The following is an 18,791-nucleotide window of genomic DNA, read 5'->3' as shown; positions in this document are numbered from 1 at the left end:
GAGTCCAGGTGAACTGCAAGGCAATACACCAAGTATTGTTTTGCTTACAGTAGCACCTAGCATTCCCACATACACTACATCCACATCCATGAAATGTATAAATCCAAATAATGGCCTTTAACTAGCAGCATTCACAGCTAAAGATACACCATGGACAATATGGATTATTCATGTGTGCATGCTTGGACAGTAACAGAACTTCCTTTTTCTCCTATAAAGCCCATTTGTATAAACAGTACTTTTTGAACTGAACTACATTAAGTGAGACCTGCAGAAAAAGCACATTGCTGATGGGATGCAAAAGGCTTAAATTAGCATATCTTACAGACTACAACCTCTACTTCAGCATACACTGAACAATATTTAGGTGATTAATATCCATACATTTCCTGAACCATGAAGAGCAAAATCCATTTAGTATCAATCTCTGACCTGTGAAAAGTCACAAGCTTCCCCTGATGCCTGAAGAAGCAGCTGCAGTGTCAGCCAGTCAGAGATGCAGGAACATCAGCAAGCCCCCCTGCCTTGGTGCAGATGAAGTAGGACCACCATGCACACCACCAAGCAGCACCAAGGTCTGTGCTCAGATCCAGCTCCTGCTCACACCCAGAGCTAGCAGCCTGTGTATATTGTGCCTCACCAGTTTCTGGAAAACTTGAGAGCAGGATAGCGGATTTTAATTTTCTCTACTTTTTATCCTTTTCCCTGCTGGAAACAAAGCTCCTTTTTGTTATCCTTTACAGATGCTTTGCATGGCTACTGATACAGTAACTTCAAGCCACAGCAGCACATAAGGATGCCAGGAGTCCTGAACATTTATTGCCTCAGCAGGACACTGAAAACCAAACATGGCAAATCAGCAGTTCTTTCAGCAAACAAATATCCTGAATTTGCTTCCCAGGCATCAGAGCTCATCCTCCAGTGTCTGCTTCTTACAGAGGAAAACTACTTTCATCTATAAACTCCAGAGATCTGCTTGACTAGAAGTGGTCCTTAAGAACAACCTGGAGTGAACCTAAGTCCACAATATGACTGCTTTCTGTTGCTATGTGAGATAAAGTCACAGTAACCTTCTAATGCAACTCCAAGATTAGGGGCAAATTTCTGTTAGCAATATTCACTATGGGCATGGATCTGCAAAGAGCAGCCAGGCTTGCTCTTTAATACATACACAAAATAGATAGAGGCATATGCTTGAGAGGAGTCCAGAAATTAAGAAATGGTATCATGTCCTGCTTGTTTCTTTCCTGTGGAGCTGGGAGTGTGGGGTTTAATCAATATGTCTGCAGCATGGATGATGAGAAGACCTCAGCTCCCGTGGAACAGGGAGAGAACCAGCCAGAGTGTGCAGCCCTGTGCTGGGGCAGCTTCATGCCACTCTCCCATGCTGCCCTTAAAATCTGCACAAGAAAATCCAGAGGTGTCATCCCATGCGCTTCCCTTGTACCAGGCGATTTGCTCAAGCAAGGAGGAGCTGAGATGAGCTGTTCCTGACTTTTCCCCATGCTGAGCCTCCTGCACAATGCTCAACAGCAGCACAACAATCAATCCTCTCAGCTCTGACACTGCCCAGACTGGGCAAGCTTTACTTGCCCAGTCTGAGATTTGCAGTTTACAGACAGTAAACTTGTCTCAGGCTGAGATTTGCAGTTTACAGACAGTTCTTTCAGTATGTGCTGGGTGATTTTATGCTATGTGTAGTGCATTGTAATTCACTATATATTCCCTTTCTCACTGCAGCTTCAAAGAAACTAACTTCTTATTTAAAAATAATTCATTCATTTGGGGCTACAGGCAACCTTAAGTGACCCCAAAGGCAGAGACAGGTAACAAAGACAAGACCTAACCTTGAGCATGTTAATGCTGAGTTTGCTGGGAATTTTGTCAGAGCTAGGATAAGAGGAACAGGCTGCAAAAAAATTCTGGAAGCACAACTCTCTCAGAAAATGGAACCTATTGAACTTTTCCTAATTAGCAATCAGGCTCCTTTCATTCATCTGAATTACAAACATCAGTAAGAGAGGGAGGGGAAAATCCACACTGATGTTTTACATCAATTAATTCCAACAGAATGTCAGAGTTTTTATATTATAAAACCTCCTATATAATTATACCTCTTGCAGTTGTCTGTTAGGTATATAAAGTTATCCCCTTTTTTCCTGTATCACTTGTTTCATTTCTTTCAGAATTGTAGCTGTCATTAAATAGTTTGACTTTTTTTTTAATATGACAGTTCTTCTTAACCATATTTCATTGCTAACATTGATCAAACACCAGCAATAATGCAGGACCAGACTCTGGTCTCCTTACTCACAATAGCCAAAAGTTGTGTGAACTTCTGCTGACTTCAGTGTAACCTCTTGTGTGAGTATCTGTTCACCAGTGGAAGAGCTTCACAATCTGGCATGTGCTGTTTTGTTGGTCACTGGCACACTGACACTTCTGAGTTCAGCCAACTTTCATAAAGATAGTGACTTATCATTATTCTGTCATGGATTTAAATCTTGACAGCCTTGTAAATAAGCACAGGTAAAAGAAAAATATTCCTGTTAGCCCTATTTTACAGATTAGAAAATGTGCACAGAGGGATGATGCACCACATCTAAGCCTTGCTTTATAGGCATTTTAGAAATAAGATGGAAAGTGGCTACAGCACCCAGTACTGTGGCTCACAGACTGTAAGACCAATTGTCAGGAGGCTACTGTCTGCAGCTCCTGGGTTCATGCCTTCTGAGGCCAGGATGAAATCCAGACCTAAGTTGTTCCTATCTATTATTTGTATATTTATATGTTGTCAGTCACTGAAGTACTGAAATGCCAGACTAGCCCAAGGCCACAGACTCAGCATCCAACTGGAATTCAGATCTCATGAATTCCTCCATCCCATTCCCATGCTCTGTTGCCTCCCCTATGCCACATAAAAATAAAAATAAAACTCAGGCCATCTTTATCTCCAGGGCTATTTCATTTCATACAATAGATACAAGAACACCATCACTGCTCCAGAAAATGTGGCTACATTTCTATAGGAATTTTATGATACAAAAGAGCAGTGCTGCAATCACATACTGTAATAATAAGCTAGTGACGTTCCCCTTGCTTGGAGTGAACATGAAGGAGTAAGAGAAACAGTGGTGACAGAAAATAAATGTTAACATTCAGCCATATCTCCAGTGTGCTCAACAAAGTTCTTGTTCATTGTCTTAGTTCTCTTTCACATTCTTTTTTGCCCTGTTCCAGACCAAAAATATGCAGTGAGGCAGTAAGGCAGTGCAAGAAAGGAACAGCTGTTTTTTAAAAATTCTTTTGTTGTCCTAACTTAGTATTTTTTTCTAGTAATAAAAATCATTATGAGCAGGGAAGGTGACCTTTAATATAAGTTTTGCAAATTACAGGGACTTGGGTACCTCAAACCTAAATCTGCTTAGGAATCTAGAGAAGTTAACTCCTTTGTTCTCTTCTTGCCTAAACCAAGTTAAATCAAAGAAAACAGAACAGGGCTCACCTAATGAAACATATCTGATTGTATCTGAGTAAGAAAGCTATCCATGTTCCCTTTACTGTTAACAGAAAAAAACAGACATCGCAGCTAAGGAAGGCCAGGCAAATCTTTATTTCTTTTTCTTCAGTAGTTACGAGGGATGTTTTTTGGCCACCTTAAACATGGCTAAAGTCCTGTGAGAAAAATCCCAGACTGAATCACCACAGTTTCATCAGTTTTGTTTCTGGATGATGAACAGTTTAACACAAGGCATGAACTATATAACCATTTATTTCATCTGCTTGAAATAAACATTGTAACTTATCGTTTCCCTGTTCTCTCTGAATGACTCAACAATAAGGGCCCAAGTTATTAGGTACCATTGAACTACAACTTCTCTTTAATGAGTAAGAAACAGGTGCCAAAGACTTGAGCTCACAGAGCTTCTCTGCCCTCCTGTCTTTTAACTTCTCTCTCTATTCTTCTCTCTCACCTAAGCTCTCATCACCATCTACAGCTTTTAGCAGCTGTGGCCATGATAAAGCAGGTCAGCTGCTGAAATTCTTCAGATAGCTTTTGACAGTCAATTTGGATCAACAGTCTACAGCAACAGTGCATTTCTGAAAGCCACACTCATTTTATACTCAAGTGCAAATGGCTAATGTTCAAATATGTCAAATAGCTCAGGATTAAGTGTACTGGAAAGTATGAATTTAATTTCCTCAGTTAAATAATTAGGAGAGAAGCTTGTTTTTAAATTTCCCAGTTGCTCTCTATGAGGTGGGATGGTTGGTACTATGTACAGCATTAATTCAAAAATACACTTCAGCACACAGAGTATTAAGAAAGCAAGTAGTCCTCATGAAGTAAAGAAATTAATATTGCACTGTCTTTCAGTAGTCCAGACCTGAAAGCCTGAAAAAATAATTTCTGTTTTCATCCCTGCAGGAAAAGCAGTAGGAAAACATTTTTTTTTTTTTTAACTTATTCATGCAGTAACTAATGGCTTGACTTTGGACTGTGGCATTGTCTTGATAAACCTTCTTTCCAAGGTACTGCTTAGTTTACTCCAGACCACGGAGAAAGTGAGCAAGTGAGGAAGATTGACACGGGGTTGTGTTTGAGGCCAGATTACCCAGAGGCAGAAAGTGGTGGGCAGCCTTCCTTGGGACCCTGCTCCAGTGACATAGTATGTCTTTTCATTAGAGAAAAACTGCTTTCAAAGGCATCATAGCAACTCCTGAAGGACGCTCGGACATTCAATATGGGACAGAGAGTTACTGTTTAACAGTGAAATACTGTTTATTAGATAAACATTACATTTAAGTAGCAAGAAAAAGCATGAAACCGTTGCAAAATTTAATGTATTTTCTTTGCTACAGCTTTGTCCTTCATGTTATTTTTCTTGAAGGAAGAGTTTAGTATTGAAGAAAAGGTTCAAAATGCAGCAGTAGTATAAACCAAAATTTACTTGCTCAGTAGTACTGTGTATTCATCAAACTGCTCCATCACTGGTTTCAATATTTACTTCTGAATAAAAGGTTGTTTTCCACAACTCAAGGATCTTCTCAGCGGTACAGGAAGAAAGTAAAAACTTCTCTGTGTGTGACAACAATCTGCTGGCACAGCAATGTGTGTCATCTTACAAGCAACCTTTCAGGCTAAATTCTGCTCTTAATTATACTTGATTCATGCTGTTGGCTTGCATACTTTTACAGGAATTTAAGAGAGAGATCTCTTGCACGACTGAGTACAGCTCTGCTTCTATGCTAATCTTACTTCACCCATCTCAACCAAGTTGCTCCTGTTTTATATTAGTTTACCAGAGATCAAGTTCAAGAATGAAAATCATCACGAAGTTATAGACCTTTATCCCAAATAAAAATATCTTTTCTCATTAAACAGGAAAGGCTATAGAAAAAGTAAAGAAGTAACTTTACATTTTGTTGATAAGTGAGAATATTTGTCCAAGTACTAAATCCCCCTTTAAAGAAAAATAACATGTGCAAAAGCTTTAAAAGGAGCCCAAACAGAGGATTAATTGAGGAGATTGATTTCAGTTCTCTCCACCCTGGTTTAATAGGCTTTTTCTCATCTGGATTTTGGGGAGTTTGGTCTTTTAGACCACTTATTCTTAACAGCAGTAAGGAAGAAATCTGGAAATTGATTTATTGTGAGGATTTTCCATTGAACTCAATAGATATTCTGTGTTGCCTTGTTCTTGCTTTTTGTTGGGTTTTGGTTTTGGTTTGGAGGGGTGGGGGTTTCCCTACTTTCTGGCTAATATCAGTCTGTTAGGCTTTATACTTTGCATCTACTAGTATGATATATCTTCCTCTGACATTGAACACAAAAGTCTTGGACCATATATTTAAAAAATTAATATTTCATACTGGTATTTTACTACAATACGAGCTCTTATTTTCAGGTTGCTTGGAATTGAGAACTTGCTGATACACTGCTCTGCTTTAGAACTGCTGCGTTAGCTGAGAAGAGTAGAGATAGGTCAAACCTGAGAACAAAATATCTCCCGTAACAAATGTAGCATTTGACCAAAGACCAAATCCTGGTTTGGTTTTGGGTCATAAAGGTGCAAGACCGTCATCAATCAAGTTCTTTTTTGAACTGATCTTATTCCAGGACATTAACTCTTAAGAGCCCCAGGAGTCAAAACAGAGAGGAAATTACTCCTTCTAACAGAGGATGCTCTTGTAACTGCAGCACCACGACGCACCGACAAAGGCGGCTGTGTCCGCGCTCAGGAGCCAGAGCTTGGGGCAGCTCTGCTCAGGGACCCACACTGACTCGTGGTCGTATTTCGGGTGCAGACACGCATTCAGAGGAAGCTATTTCTCCTTGTTGCTCTAACCTCCTGCTGTTGGAATCTCTGGCACAGAGCAGTGCGATCCAGCTTTACTGCAGCTCTGCTGGCAGATCTGGGCTGCTCCGCATGCACCGGTGTAACTCGGAGCAGTCAGGCACGCCAGGCCAGAGCCTTGGCTGCGTTCACAGACCACACACCAGCAGGCTTAGCCTTACATCAGCTAGCAACAGCTCAGGCTGCTCAGAAACCAGGAGGTGAGTGCTCCTGGATTTTTAACAGCATAGCTTTTAATTGTGAAAATGTTCTTCCAGGTTTATTTAAGCCACAAGGGATCAGAATGGCTGGCAGGGGATCAGCTCCCCTGAATAGTATTCAAGGCCAGGTTGGATGGGGGTTTTATAAACCTGGCCTAGTGGATGGTGCTTCTGCCCATGGCAGGGGCTTGGAACTAGATGATCTTTAAGGTCCTTTCCAAACCAAACCATTCTGTGATTCTATGAAAAGTATCCCAAGCACATCTCTTTCTCTTTAGGAACAGATATGTTCATACCATGGCCAAAAATTGCTGACTCTGTGATGCAAAGCACATGATCTGGCTCCTATACTACATTTCCTGTCAAAGCTGTACCTAGAATTTATGCAACTCTGGTGATTTTTTTCCCCCTCTGTTCTGTTTTAGATCAGGCTGAGAATACATCTGAGCATTCAGAGATTTTTAATATTGTCTTTTTCTGGCAAAACAGATGTAATGTTTTATTATTTTCCCACACTTCAGGCTTTCCAAAATGTACTGCTCTTATAAGTATAAATGTAGAGGAGGAGAGAAAATGGGTAATTATATCTCCTTTCTTATCAAATCTGTGTGTTGGAAGAGAGGGAGAAACTGAGAAAAAAATCAGAATAAAATTTACTGCAGACATTTCTCAGCTGAATGTCTTCCAACTAAGCTTCCTCTCCCAAATTTTGTGATTTTGAAGATGGTATATGATACAGCTTATATACAAGGATTTAAAGGTGGGGGGTTTTGCAGTTCAAGGAAATAATGTTTTCAGTCTAACTCAAACACCAGGGGAACAGTGTGTTTAGTGCTAAGTCCCAGAACTACATCTGCATTGTGATTGTATAGAGATTTTTAAATGTCTGGCCCGTCTGGAGAAACCAGCTGGGGAAAAAAAAAAATATTACTACAGGAACCTGAAGGAAAGTACAGTTAGTGGATGTTCTCACTTGCTCTCCAAACACTATAGCATGTGCTTCTTTCCCCAGGATATACATTAGTGATCTCAAAGGAGCATTTGCCTGTCACATTATACCCTGGAGCTTTGAATCAGTATTTGCCAACTCCTGTCAAGCACTTAAAAGTCATGACTCCTACCCAAGGCCAATGTATGATGATCTCCCAGATATGTGCATGCTTTTTCCTGACTCTTTAATTTTTCATTAGAAAGTTCAGATGTTATTTTTAGATCATATCTTTCCTTTCCAGATATCCATGTAGAGTTTACACCACTGCCAGATCCAATATATTGAGAATACTGAGAACTAGTTTTGGAAGATATTTACAAGACTCCCACCTGGGAGCCACAGCTGTAGTCAGCTCACCATGGCTTTGTTTGGGCATTGTGTCTCCCTCACTTCCACACAAATTCAAGGACATTTGTTCTCACATCTACAACTTAACTTTCCCAGCAACTCAACCCAGAGAGCAAAAGAAGGCACACACTCTCCAGTTATAGATCAGTTCAGCCCCCAGACTCTGTTTCTTGACCTAGCATCACCCCTGCTCCTTTTGCAGCACTGGAGCCTCCACATCTCATGGGGTCAGTCTAGGGAGTGTTTTGTCCCTTCCCATCCTTTTTGGCATGAAGAGGGAGATGCCTTCTTCTGAGATAGTAAGATGAGAAGTAAGTGGAGAGCAAGGCCCACAGTTCTTCTGAACTGCTGGGTCTTTCCCTGACACTCTCTTTTTCTTCTCTCCTGTGGGGTTAATTTGGGGTTCTCCTTCTTCCACATTCCTACAGAAAATGTTGCCTGCTCATGCACAAGTGGGAAAGAGTTCTGTTGGTTGTCCTCAGCAGCCCTGCTGTCTTCCCTGTGGCTGCTGAGGCCATGGCAGAGGCAGCAGAGTGAGGATTACAAAGCATGCAAGGACTGCACACTGTCAGTCACCCGCCTGGGACCTCAGTGTTTGCTGCACATGCTCTTAACACCAAGTCCTAAAATGGGACAGTGCTATTTCTTTCCTCCTGTCCTTGAGAGTCCCAGTCATACTGGTTATATTCAACCACACTTGCAGGAGAGAGGAGATGTTGTGTCTAAAGCTGCTTTCCAGTGACTTCTTTTATTTCTTCAACTAGAAATTTCCTGGAGCTCTATTTCATAAAATATCCAGTTTATCACATTTCTTATTATTTTTGGTGACCAAGTTGTACATCAGTTACACTCCCAGCTCAACACTCTAGTAGGAAAATTGGCTAATCAATCTCTCACATGAGAGCCAAGATTCAGGTTTGGCCTCAGTTTCTGAGGCAGTCTTTTGCAGTTCTTAGTGTAAGATTTCATTATACTATCCAGTTATAACCAGCTATTGGAGCTACCACAATACTGCTGACAAAATGAGGAAATCCTAATGCAAAACAATATTTTTTCACCCTCCATTAGGCATGGAGCATGCATTAAATTCCTTGAATGGAAACTGTACAGAATCACATGGGTGTTAGAGTTAAGATAAACCACAGGGTTCATATGAAAGATCATGTATATAATGGGAATTAAGGTTTGAAATGAATGTTGGCTTTGGGTTTGAAGTAAACATGGGGTTAGACTTTTCACATTTTCCAATGTACCCTCCTCCTCTACATCTATTTTATGGTGATGTATTTGCTGTCTGAAACTCCAGCACTGCATAGATAAAAAGAAGAATGGTTAGCTGTTTATGGGTATAAATTTTACCTAGTCAATGTGATGAAGCACAATGAATACTTCCACACAACAGTATCTTTAGAAATAGGTTCAGCCTACCAAGTAAGACTGAAGAGGAAATATCTGAGGAAGAGTGTTGTTGCATCCCAAATTGTTACACTTTAGTATCTGGGAAGTTATGAAAAACATATAAGCAGGGGAGCTTCCCATAAGATTTAGAGCAAAGAATATGGAAAATATGAAATCAGATTGAAACATTCAGCAGAATTAGGAAGCCTAGCAATCTAGAGACAGTTGCCTGGAAAATGGCAGGGAGAGAAAATAATGAAGAAGGTTTTCTATGAAATATGAGTAATGGTTAAAAAGTTTGCTACAGTTGAATTGAGTAGCAACAGGAAAAGATACGATGTTGTTGAGAAACTCAGTAGGCTCTGGTTACTCTTTCTAGATTGGAGGTTATTCTTTATATATTTTCTTCAATCATAGACTACAGACTGGATTAACAGCCTTATGTCTTTCATTACTAATATACTTGTCAAAGGGATTGTACTTAAGTTATTTACATATTTTAATCTTTGGAACTCCTCTTAAAGGATCCCTCTCTGACTTGGATCTTGCATGCAGGACATGAAGACTTGCATGCATCTCAGAGTATCAGGGGAGAGTAATGGAGAGCACAGCTCTCTGCCATACTGTTATATAACAGGGAATCAGTCAAAGGAATCAAGTGAAGTGCAACACCTCCAACAATATCCACGATGGCACTGATTTTGATGATTGTGCCAAGATTTATCTTCACTTTGCTATTTCCCTTCTTGAATGTATTTACCAGCATACTCTCTCACCCTCCACTACACCTTCTGCAAGCCTGCTGCTTTGAAGAAGTAACATTTTGCACACTGATACACATTTTGCACACTCAGCCTCTCAAAGTCACAAAGTCAACTTTTTCCATTTGAATTGGGAGGGGAGGCGGGTAAAGAAAGCAATGTTAGCAAATTTCTAGCAGTGAAGAGAGTAGTATAGTCTCTACAAATTCTGTTTTCCAGGCAAAATTCTGCTTTCAGAGTAAAACAGTTTTCACTGACCTCACCAGAAGTCATGGGTGAGTATCTGAGAATGGAGTTTGTCCCCTTGACATTTTTGTGAACTAAGGAGAGAGAAACTAGTTGTTCCAGGATTTCCAGGTCCAACTAGTGCCCCAAACATACCCATTACTTCATACACATTTTATACACGTTCACCCTCATGGTATCCTGTGCCTTGTATTTCATTTTTGTTTGGGAAACAAAAAATGGAAACGTAAAGCAAAAACTAAAAACAAAAAAGGAGGATGTTTCTCTTGCAATACATTTCTGTGAATAACAAATCAGACTCTAAAGAGATTATTAACTTTGCTTATAGGAGTAAGATTGATAAAAAAACCTCTGTGGGTGATAAAATCTTTTGTGGACAGTGTTGAATCCCTCATTTTTGAATGCTGTCTTCCTGAAGAGGAACCTGTTAAACAAGCACCCTGGCCCCCAACAAGGGAATAAGGGAGGGAAAAGCCCTTCACTGCTGCTGTCAAAGCTGTATCACCAGAACCCTATGCCTTGTTTCTCCAGTATAGTTTTCATGTAATTCTTCTGCAATGTAGGAGACATTAATTTTAGCCCTTAAGCTGTGAATGGAAGAGAAACAAGGTAGTGAAGTCTCAGGCTGCTGTTCTGGTGACGGACTGATGCATGAAAGATGGGAATCACATTATCCACCAACTATTATGTGAATCTGAGCCTAAACTTCTTACAATTGCCATGCACTCTCTTATTTTCCAAGACAGGAACACTTTTTAGGAAGTACCAATACTGGTACAAATTTTCAAAAGAGAGTGGTCTCCTCACTGTCATGGTTTTGTCTGCTGTGTCTTTGACCAAGTCTTAACTCCAAAAGAATATTCATTAGAAAAGAAAATTAATGTAATTTCTTCTCTCCCCCTCTTAAAATCTGTTTTCATTTTGTGTGACTATTAGCTACATTTGATAAATCATGAACTAGGGGTCAGTGGGATTTTACCATGGTTTGACAGAGCTTTGCAAGGAGAGACTAATCCTGACACATTTCCTACTGATTACATTTCAAGTTTAGACACTAAATCAAAGAATAGGGACTTTATAAGGTATCTTTGTGAGTGAGCAGATTTCTCAGATTAGTACAATGAGAAGAATGAAAGGGATCGAGCTAACAGGCACAAGAAAATACTGTTTTCTAAGTATGAAGGAAATGTACTGAAAGATTTTACAAAAGGTTTTTATTCTGTATTTAACCTTATTTTGATGTGTTTTCCTTTGATGCAAGTAAACAATGTACAACATAAAATCATGCTGTATTACAGAGAAACTCAAAATTATCTTTTGGGTTCAAACTGAAAGAGGGGAAATTTAGGTTAGTATATGCAAGAACTTCTTTACAGTGAGGGTGCTGAGGCACAGGCTGCCCATCACTTTAAGTGTTCAAGACCAGGTTAGATGGGGCATTGAGCAACCTGGTCTAGTGGGATGTGTCCCTGCCCATGGTAGGGGGAGTGGAACTGGATACCTTTGAGGTTCCTTCCAACCCAAATCATGCTATGATTCTATAATCTGAAGAGTACAGTCAGTCATGAGAAATTTTCTTCCCAATTAGCATAAAACTGGCCAAGAAATTCAGTGTGAGTTTGCCAAATCCTGCTTTGCTGACTCCTTTGTTTTGACTTTCTGGAGTTCCCATTATATCACATTTAACTAGATAAGAGGCAAGCAAAGAAATATAAAGCATATTTAACTGATGGATCAGGTGGCTTGACATATTTTCACATCAACCTTGACAGATAGATGGGCAGAGCCTGAGAAAATTACACCTCCAAATGAACAAGGATGCCTTTTTATGTCCAGTACCTCAGCTTACTAAATTGTTGACATCTCAGAAGGGCAACTAACATACAATGAACTTTACAGGATGGAGACTGAAAAAGTACAAAAATTTGGCAACACTCCCCTCTGACTGGATCTAGAGAGAGACTCAGTGTTAAAGGGAGCTGTCATGGTAGCAAATTGTGTTGTGACACTCCATGTTGTGACACTCCATGGAAGAAAAGAAAACTGAAACACAGATCAGTGCTTAATTATCAAAAACTGTGGGGAAAAAACCAAGCATTCAAATTCTAGAAACATTTCTGATTTTCAGAAATACTACCCACTCATTATTTTATTTCCCTTATGTTGGATTTCTGGCTCTTACCCATCTCCAAAGTGCATCCTTTAAGACATTTACTCATGGCTCTTATGTTTCTGTGAATTCCCATGTTACCAAGTTTTAGAACTCAAATGTTTTCTGAAAATGCATTTCAAAATCATTTCAAATTGCTAAAGGAAGAAGAATTCTAAATTTGTCAATATACACACTAGCAGCATAGTGTCTTCAGCCAGTGAGTAAACAGAAGTAATGTCATTTTGCCTGATACATGCGAAATGCAAATAAGTTGAATAAAGAACATCAAATTCTGAAAACAAGATATGCATTTAAAATACAGAAAGCAGATTTGTTGCATAGTTTCAATAATATAAATCTGAGGATGTTTTTTATTTTGAGGTCTGTCTTTTTTACACTTATTTTTCAAAATAATTCAACAAATTTTGAAAATAATTGATTTGTTTCACTTAAAGACACAATAAAATGCATTTTGTCTAAAGGAGAGGAGAGAGAAAAGAAATAGTTCTGATGACATTACAGTTTCTGCCTCACTGCACAGGTTTAGCTAAAATGTAATTTAAATTTGATTGAATTCTGTTTATCCTTTTCATTTTTTAAACCAATGGCCATTTAGGCAAAGGAATACATTTGTCCATGTGCACATATGTTACCTGCAAACTCTGCATTTATGCTCTGAAGTGGTTGTTATAATGCATATTGTTAAGGCAAAAATACCTATAACACTGTGAGACAGCTCATATCTAAATCATAGTCCTAATCATAACAGAAAGTGCATTCCCAGTACATGAATTTCAAATCTACCTAAATATTTGTGCTCTGTGTATTACTGCACTCATCCTATCACCATCAAAACAATGTCAGGTGAGGTTATTATTTGCAACTAATAGCTGCATTCAGTTTCATAGCCTGAATAATGATTACTTCCAGGGAACAGTTCATCTCTGGCGTTAAAATATCCCGCAAATTTATCAATCCTTCTGAAGTATTTATTTCTCTTTTAATTTGCAAAAGAAACATAATCTGGTACATTAGTGATCTTACAGTTTACTTCTTTGGGTGGAAGACAATTAATTCCTTTCACTTTTAGCATGACTGTCAAAAACCCCTGAATACTTGAAGAAAGTTTTGACATCTGCTGGGGACTGCTGTCAAAGTCAGACGTCACCTGAGTCTAGCGGACAGACAAGATATTTCATTAACAGTGGTTATAGTTAAGACTAATGCTGAGGTTCTGATTGTTTCTTGGAGAATCTTTTTCTAAGTATGTTACATGACTGAAGAAAAAAGGGTACTTTCCATTGATTTAAATGTCCAGCAAGTCAGGTCCTTTTTCATGGAAATAACAGATCAATTAGTAAATTTAAAGATCCATATGCCTTGTAAAACCAAATCCTTACAGCAATGCAAATCCATGTTTGTTTTTGGCACTTAGAATGGAAAACACAAATTAGGCTAAAGATAAATTTAGCACAGGAATTAAATGTTTAATTTGTTTTTAAGAATGTGCTTTATGTTTTGTAACTGCTGCATTGGTCATATAATAACAGAGGAAATTAAAATCCATAATAATAACATGATGCTTGCATTAGACAGAAGTAATGCATGGGAAAGGCAGAAAATATTTCAGGCATCAAATGTCATCTCTGTCCCCACACATGAATAAGCTCTTTCAGATTATACTTTTGTACAATCATTATTCAGTGCCTCAATCAGGCTACTCACATTTTAATTTCAATTTGACTTAATTGCAAGAATTGTAATTTCAAAAGAAATTATCAGTACAAAATCCAATAGTGTTTTATCTTAATTACAGCTTATTCTTCATGTCATCTATTCTTCTCTAAGAATGATGAATAATTGATTACAAGATTTGTCACAATTATTTGATGAAAAATCAATGGTATTCAATCAATTTGTTTAGGGATTGCATTTTGCAATTTACATTTAAGTAAAAGATTAAGATCTCTGCATAGTTAAATATAGAAATATGTTTAAATAATATTAAAACCGTAACATAGTGAAAAAAAAAGTTAATCAAGTTAGGGTTGTGATTTACACTTTTGACATTATAGAGAAGGAAAAGGACAAATAGTGTGGCATATAATCCCTAACTTCTAACACCCTGGCTTCCCAAATTGCCATTTTTAAGCAAATTGAATTTACTAACAAAAGAGACTTAAAATAATTATCATTATTTATCTAAAATAATATTTATTGTCTTCTGTGAAACAGATTTGGGTTTTTTCTGTGTAGCACTTAGAAAACTGCATCGATCTTAAGACAGGGTTAATCATCAAATGTCTTACTGCATGGGGGATCAGACATGTGCTCTTAAAGACATTTTATCTCTCAAAGTGGGGACAACAGAAGGTTGTTCATGTCTCCTGTTCAAACAGAAACCCCTCCATGCAATGAAACAGCCGCACGCTCTTGGGGAAAATGCTGTGAAAAATCCACTGTAGTCCAACGCAGGTAGGAGATGGGTGGGACTGGGAAATAGATATGCAAAGAACAACTGGGTTTCTGAGCATTCTTTTGGAAGAAGAGAAATGAAGGGAATTCTGCCCTTGTTTCTTGAATGCAACCAGATTAATCTGAGACCACTTAGAAGGCACAGTAAAACAATCCATGGCTGGAATAGTTACAGAAATGTTGGGATGTTTTCCAAGAGCTGCTCCACTGCAGCTCACAGGATGGACTCCAGCTCTGGCAGACAGGAGCAAGGCACTGCAGCAGATCTTGGAAACAGGACTGGCATTATTTATATGTATTGTAAACTAAATGTTGCTTTTTTCATCTCAGTCAAATTGCCCAGTTTTTCCTAGTCCACAGGAAATAACTAGGCTAGAAGAACTAATGGAATAGTCTGTGATCAAAGGCAGGGCATGAAGCCTTTGTATAAGGATAACAGTTTAGCCCAGGAAGGACATTAAGAGTTAAACATCCAGGGAAGGTGCCTGTGAAAGAAATCCATAAGAAAATTTTTTTTATCTGGCCATGCAAGGATTCAGCTGACTTTTAAACAGAGATTAGGCAGGACTGTAAGCAGCTGAAAAGTTATGGAGCCATATTAGGCTATTAGGCAGCTGAAAAGTTATGAAGCCATAGGATAAGGCCAAAACAAACAAAACAGACAAAAATCAGCAGGAGGGATCTTATACAAAAATGAAGGACTATTGCAAAAATAAATCAAAAAAGGAGATAAACTGGAACAATACTTGAACTGGAAAGCCTGAGAGGTCATTCCCACTCCAAAATGCAAGCATGCGCTTCAGCTTTGTCCTGACTGTGTGGCAGGATGCAATTCCCTCCCTCTTTGCATGCTTCACCCAGGTTTCCATGGGAAAAGAAATCAAACCTGGACACTGTGATGGGACTCACAGTACTCCTCAGTCTATCCCTGCTGTGACTCAGCAGTGACCAGGTTTCCCACTACCTTGCAAAATCATTCAGCACTCGGGGAAGGTTTGGTGCAGATTTTTATGTTCATGCAGATACAGAAGACAAAAGAGGTACACATGCAGAGGTTAAGGGGAAAACAACCCTCTTAATATCATTTGAAAATTCATTACTAAGACTGGGGTTTTTTTTAAACCCAATTCTATACAACTGATAAAGAACATATTGCTGGGTACAAGCCAAAGAAAAGAGCTGGGTTTATAAGAATCAGCATTTGAAAGCTTATGCCTAATTGCTTTGGCCAGTCCACATTACTTGACTCCAGTTCAAGTGTCCCAAAAACACCAAAACACCCAACACAGAGTTTTAACAAGCTGCTCTTGTTAATATTAATAATTGAACTGCTTCCATACAGCTTTATGTCTGAAAAACTCTGCATAAAAATTAACTAAGCCTTGTATGACCCATGTGATGTAAGACAGTTTTATTCTCTGCATGAAAACAGGGAAACTGAGGCATTCCTACTGTTGCTTAGAGGCACATATAGGAAAGGAATGGCCATTGTGTCCATTATGACTTCCCCTCCTGAAGAAAGACTAAGTAATAAAAAGAGAAAGTAAAAATCTAGTGTACAGTGTTATGGAAAACAAGCAGCAGAAATTAAAGCACTGTTTCCCAAAATCCCCAAATGAAGCTGATCTATGCTTCACACCTTAGGAAAAAAGCTAAACCAAAACAAAACAGAACAAAAAAACAGGACTTGCACAAAATTCAAACCTCACCCCCAGCTGAACAAAAATTTTGTTTTAATACACAGCAAACCCATCACAGACATCTGTGGGGTGGCTGAAAGTCAGTGTAAAGACTGCTATGTTTCACTCCAAACTCCCCATCTCAGGGCATGACTTTGTCTATTCCCCATACTTAACTGGCTTAAGTAATCAGACAAGATGGTCAGACGTGTGTTGGCTGAATCCAGCAGCTCTAGATCACAGGATCAGGGTTGAAAGGCACCTCTGAGCGCTGTCTGGTCCAGCCACCTCTTGCAGGCCAGTCTCAAAGCTACATCAGAGCTAGATTACATGTTTGTTATACAAGGAGCTACTCTTGTTCGCTTACCTGCAGTTGCAGCTGCTAATCTGTATGTACAGTTTCCATATGTAAACATGGGATACTTTAAAGGTAATAAATATTTCAAGTATTCACTGGAAGAGGTAGGATTGGCAAAGAAAGTCTGGTGGATTGCTTTAAGCATTTCCTTCCAGGGTACCTGTGTGAATCTGTACAGAGACTTTCCTCCTACTTCAAAATCACAGAAAATCGTCTCATACTCCACATTTTTAAATTTTAATCTCCTGCAAAGTGGGCCAAAAATTGCATTCCTTGCATGAAATTAATGATACCTGTCAGCAATACTTTCTACAGAAAAATTCAAAATGTAGAACATATTTTAGAAAACATTTTTCATAAAATGGGCAACAGTCTCATGGAATTTGGGTTTTTTACTATGTTACAGTAGCAAAGGTGGGACTCAAGCCCCTTTTAAACTTGCTTATCAGCAGTTTTGTTTTTTTTTTTCTTGCATAGACATTTTTGAAATATTTAGCAGAAGCTTAAGATATACAAATATATATTGTAATTTTGGGCCTTTTTTATGTGTAAGCTTTCCTTTTACCCTATTGCAGCCTACTCTGGTGGCAGACAAGACCTCATCCTCAAATTATCCACACTTCAGGTGAATGAGAAGTGCATGTAATTAAAACCTGTGAACCGTACCTGAGGGGAGAATGCAACAAAAACACAAAACAGCCAAGTAGCTCCCAAAAATAGAAAAAAATTGGATGGAAATATTATTGTCCCTTCCTCACTAATTACATTTGCAGGTTGTAATTTTTTATCTTTCCTGCTGTTTGCAGTAAGTGCATCTTGTCTTGGACACACACAGAGTACTGTAGGTCCAAAGAGAAAACTGTACTGTTTCAGGATTACAGTTGGTAACTTGGACATGCTTTATTTCCATCCATGTTGTGAAAAACAGAGCAGGTTATAACACTTTTTAAACAGCCATGCTGGATTTGCATTGCAGACATGGCTGTAGAATGGGTAAATTACATTACTATAGCAAACTTCCCATGCTTCCCATATGGTTAAGTAGGAACTAGGAGTTTATGGCTTAATTAGAGGCACTTGTAAGTGAGGGTCAGATAAACAGATATACAACTTAAAAGAGTGCATTGGCCATAAATTCTTTCATTCCAGATTCAGATCTGCTAATATATGACTTCAAACACCTTTGACAAGGTTATTTAAAAGCCAAGCAATCTTATTTCCTATGTCTTTGGAACATGAAGTGGGAATAAGTAAATGACAGAAATCATGCAGTACTGCCAGCAGAGCCTAAATGTATTTAGATCTTCTTGATAAGTGATAGAGAAATGCTTCAATAAGTGGCAGAGAAGAACACAAGACAAGGGACAAACAGCTCTAAGGCAGTAGATGCCTCCTTTGCCACTTTTGCCACCCTTTTCTTCTCATTCCCTTAACAATTATTTTTACAGTATTATTATATAATGTTATTATTATATTCTATTTTTTACAATATATTTAATTTTTTCACATTCCTGCTTCATCCTCTGTTTTTTTTATTAAGTTGGAGGAGAAATACAAATTCATTCTGATGGAAAGAGTGAGAAAGGCTGACTCTTCTGAGGTTTCTCCTGTCTGCACAAGCGTCTATTCTTTTTTTCGGAAAACTTCAATGATGCAATTTGGAAATATTTATTTTCAGACTTGCTTAATATTTAAAAGGAATTAGGAAAATAACATTTAGAAAATTGAAAAATTAAAAGAGCACTCAGGGTTTGAATTGTAGTTGAAACTTATACGGTGATAAGTAGTTTTAATAGCTTTGACTGTAGCAAAGTTGTAGCCTAT

The sequence above is a fragment of the Lonchura striata genome, chromosome 5, assembly GCF_046129695.1.
Source record: "Lonchura striata isolate bLonStr1 chromosome 5, bLonStr1.mat, whole genome shotgun sequence".
Classification (NCBI taxonomy): domain Eukaryota; kingdom Metazoa; phylum Chordata; class Aves; order Passeriformes; family Estrildidae; genus Lonchura; species Lonchura striata.
Note: the sequence above shows the minus strand (reverse complement) of the source record.